Source organism: Lissotriton helveticus, chromosome 3_1 (assembly GCF_964261635.1).
Source record: "Lissotriton helveticus chromosome 3_1, aLisHel1.1, whole genome shotgun sequence".
Taxonomy (NCBI): domain Eukaryota; kingdom Metazoa; phylum Chordata; class Amphibia; order Caudata; family Salamandridae; genus Lissotriton; species Lissotriton helveticus.
In genome coordinates this window covers 1,820,946,524-1,820,950,441 of record NC_136061.1, presented here as the reverse complement: position 1 = coordinate 1,820,950,441, position 3,918 = coordinate 1,820,946,524, and positions in this window count along the sequence as shown.

Sequence of the window (3,918 nt, the reverse complement as noted above, 5' to 3'; positions counted from 1 at the left end):
CTGACCTAACAATAACTTGTGCCCCACAATGCCCTGCTTATGACCTCACATATTACATCATTCATGACATGGTCAGTGCCCACATTGATAACATCTGAAATGAGATCACTGATGACACCATCTAGGGATGGTGAGTGTTTTCTAAAAGTTACTGAGTGTTAAACATATATATTAAGGTGACTCGCTGTGCAAGTGCCTGTATGGGTAAGTGGGTGGGTGTGTAAGTGGTGTATAGAAGAGTGACTGGGTATGTATACATGAGGTAGTGGGTGTGTGATTTTTTGTATAGGTGAGCGAATGGGTGCGTTAGTGCATGTATGAGTAAATGAGCGGCACTGTGAGTATCTGATTAGTTGACTGAGTTGGTGTATTAGTGGTTGTAAATGGTGAATGAGAGGTGCATGAGTGGCTGAATGGGTGTTTGAGCAGATACATAAGCGTTAGAGTACATGAGTGTCTTTTTTGGTGTATCAATGTGTGTGTAAGTGGGTGTATGAGTGAGTGGGTGTAAGAGCTGCTGTGTGTGTGAGCGAATGGGTGTTTGAGTGGTTGTATGGGTGAGTAGGTGAGTGTAAGAGAAGATGTATGGGTGAGTTAGTGGCTGTGTGGAAAATATGGAAACTAGCACACTATGCAGACTCTATAATAATGGAGAGGAGAACATGGTCCACCTTCTTTTTTTTTTTTTTTTTTTTTTTTTTTTTTTTGTCCTCATATATGCCACCAGAAAATGATTACTCTGAATAGGCGTTCCTCAGGCCACTGACACAAACCTTCCTATTCCGACCCTCGTGTTTGTGGATAGCCTTTAAGGATTGCCCAGAGGTAGGATTGTTACCCGTCCAACTTCCTGTCATGATGATACTTGCTACTCAGGAAGGACAGGACCACAAAACCTCTGGCATAATCATTGGAGCTTAGGTTTATTTTATCTTTCGCTCCATGCATTTAAAGCTGACCACAGATTTACAGACTTTTCTCCACCACATAACATATCAAATTTACTCACCACCATAATGTTTTTGAGACAATCTGCAAATATTGGAGGGAGTGCCGATTTCCATACCTTACAGATCTCTCTTCTGGCGATCACTATTACATAAAAGATAAACTGTGATAAATTACTATCCAAAACGTAATCTGATTGGAGACCAAAAAAAACCAAGTTGGGGGTACATGGAATTGAAAATGTAAGTACATCCTCCAAAAACTTACACACCTGTTCCCAAAAGTTTCTTATAATGGGACATTCCAGAAACATATGAATATCATTTGCATCCTGCAACTTACATCTTGGACAAGAATACTTAACAACCGACATCTTGGAGAGTTTCGCAGGAGTCCAATAAACTCTGTACATAGTGTACAAATGGTTTCTTCGCAGATTAGCTGGTTTGATTATTTGCTGTGACATTGTAAAGGAGTCTTTCCACAATGTCATTATGTTATCCGAAGCCCAGAGCCCTGAGGGGTCCCACAATTTCATAATTTCAGTTTCCATATTATCCCTATTGTGGAGTAGAATTTTGTACAATATGGCCATCTCCCCTCTCCTCACTCTAGGATTATTGATTAGATTCCACAGGGGACTCTCATTCTCTAAATCCCAAATTTGGCTTCCCCACCAGGCTGACAGCTGATAAAACTTAAATCTCGTGAGAGTACCCCCTGTTAAACTAACCAAAAATTCCCAATTTAGGGCTTTCGAAGCATCCAAAAAATCCCCCCATCTAAAAAGACTAGCTCTCTTCAACGGGAGAGCTAGTTGATCGCCCAAACATTCAGGAGTACCTGGAGAGTCCCAAATCGGAGCAAAAGAGTGATAATAATGGATAGATAGCAACTTGCAAATTTGATACCAGTAATGTAAAGCGGCTTTCAAAACCTTCAGTCTAACTTTTTTGAAAAATTTTTGATCCCCAAACTTAAACAAGAAAAAATCTGCATCAAATGGAAGGTCATGCAACATTGCCCGAAAAATTAAGCTATTAGACGTAGAATCCAATTTATTGGCTAAGAGTCGAAAATTTTTAAGCTGAAAGGCATAACAATATAATAATAAATCTGGAAGAGCCAAGCCTCCTATTTTTAGTCCTCTCCTCAGCTTTTTCCATGCTATCCTTGGGGATTTTGTCGCCCAAATAAAGGATCCAATCCTGCCTTGTAAATTAAGAATATCTTTTTTATTAAATACTAAAGGGATAGAATTAAACAAAAATGTTACCTTCGGTAATATAATCATTTTTACTAAATTCACCCTACCATAAATATTTAAGGGTAGAGAGTTCCATTTAGACAATAATTTTTTAATCTCTTTTATCACGGTTTCCCAGCTGGTCTTAGGGATTTCTTCTACCTTCTGAGTCAGTTGGATACCAAGATATCTCATCTTCGATTTTGCTTCTGGGATAGGGACTGGACTATTCCAACACATAACCTCGGTTTTATCCCTATTGATGCTATATCCAGAAACAATACCAAAATCATCAGCTAGTTTAAATAATCTAGGTATAGCTTCAGATGGGTTTGAGGTATAAAGAAGAAGATCATCAGCGTATAATGCTGTCCTGATTATTAATTCTCCTATATTAAAAGGGACAATTACAAGGTCTTGTCTCAAAGCACAAACAAATGGCTCGATATATATGTCAAACAATAATGGAGACAAGGGGCATCCCTGCCTTGTTCCTCTATGAATGTGCAACCAATCGGACAAACCGCCATTTACCAATATCCTTGCTCTCGGGCCCTTATATAAAGTTTTAACCCCATTGATAAAAGTTTCTGGAAAACCGAACTTTAACATTGTTTTCCAAAGGAAAAGCCAATTAACTTGGTCAAATGCTTTGGCTGCGTCTATTGCAACTATAGCAAGCGGCTTCTTCTTTTCAATTGCATAATCTATAGCCCCAATTACTTGAACTGTGAGTTCATTTAATTGGCGACCGGGAATGAATCCCCTCTGATCTGGATGAATAATAGTTTTAATAACGTTTGCCAATCTACTGGCCAAAATTCCAGAGTAAATCTTTAGATCAGAATTTAAAAGTGAAATGGGGCGATACGATTCTATTTTTGTCGGGTCTTTATTTGGTTTTGCAATTAGGGAGATTGTAGCATCTAACCAAGAGGATGGAATTTGTTTTCCCAGAATAAAAATATTATTAAATAATTTCAATAGTGGAACTAGAATTTCTTCTATATTGTCCTTATAAATCTCTATTGGAAGCCCATCCGGGCCTGCAGCTTTATTTCTTGCCATTTTCTTTATTTGAGATCTAATCTCTCCTTCAGTTATTCCCTTTGCCAAAAAAACTCTGTCTGTATTGCTCAGCTGTGGCAGGTCCCTCAAGAAAGACAAGTTTTCTAATTCCTCGTCCGACCGACTGATTTTGTCACAATAAAGCTCTTCATAAAATGTTTTAGCTTCCTTCTTAATCTCTCCATCCTCTGACAGGAATACCCCAGTTCCGCGCTGTATCAATGATTTTATATTATTTCTTGTCCTCTCTGTCCTGGCTTTCCATGCTAATAATGATCCACATTTCTCCCCATACTCAAAATTACGTAATTTACTAACTTCCCATTTATCTTTAAGAATTTTTTCAGTTCTGAGTCTAAAATTTGTTTGTAACTCAAATAATTCCTTTTCTAATCTTGATATGTTACTTTGATCCTCACCAATGGCAGTAAGGAGTTGCTGTTCTTTTGATTTAATCAAACTGAGATCTTTGTTATCCTTTTCTTTCATTAATTTCCTGATTAGGATCATCTGAGAGCCATATATTCCTCTTAAGAAAGATTTAAGAGTATCCCAAACAATATAGTCTGGAGCTGATTCTTGATTGAACTCAAGGAACTCTAATATGTGTTCCTTGATTTTAATGTTAAAGTCTTCATTTAACAGAATAGTCCTAT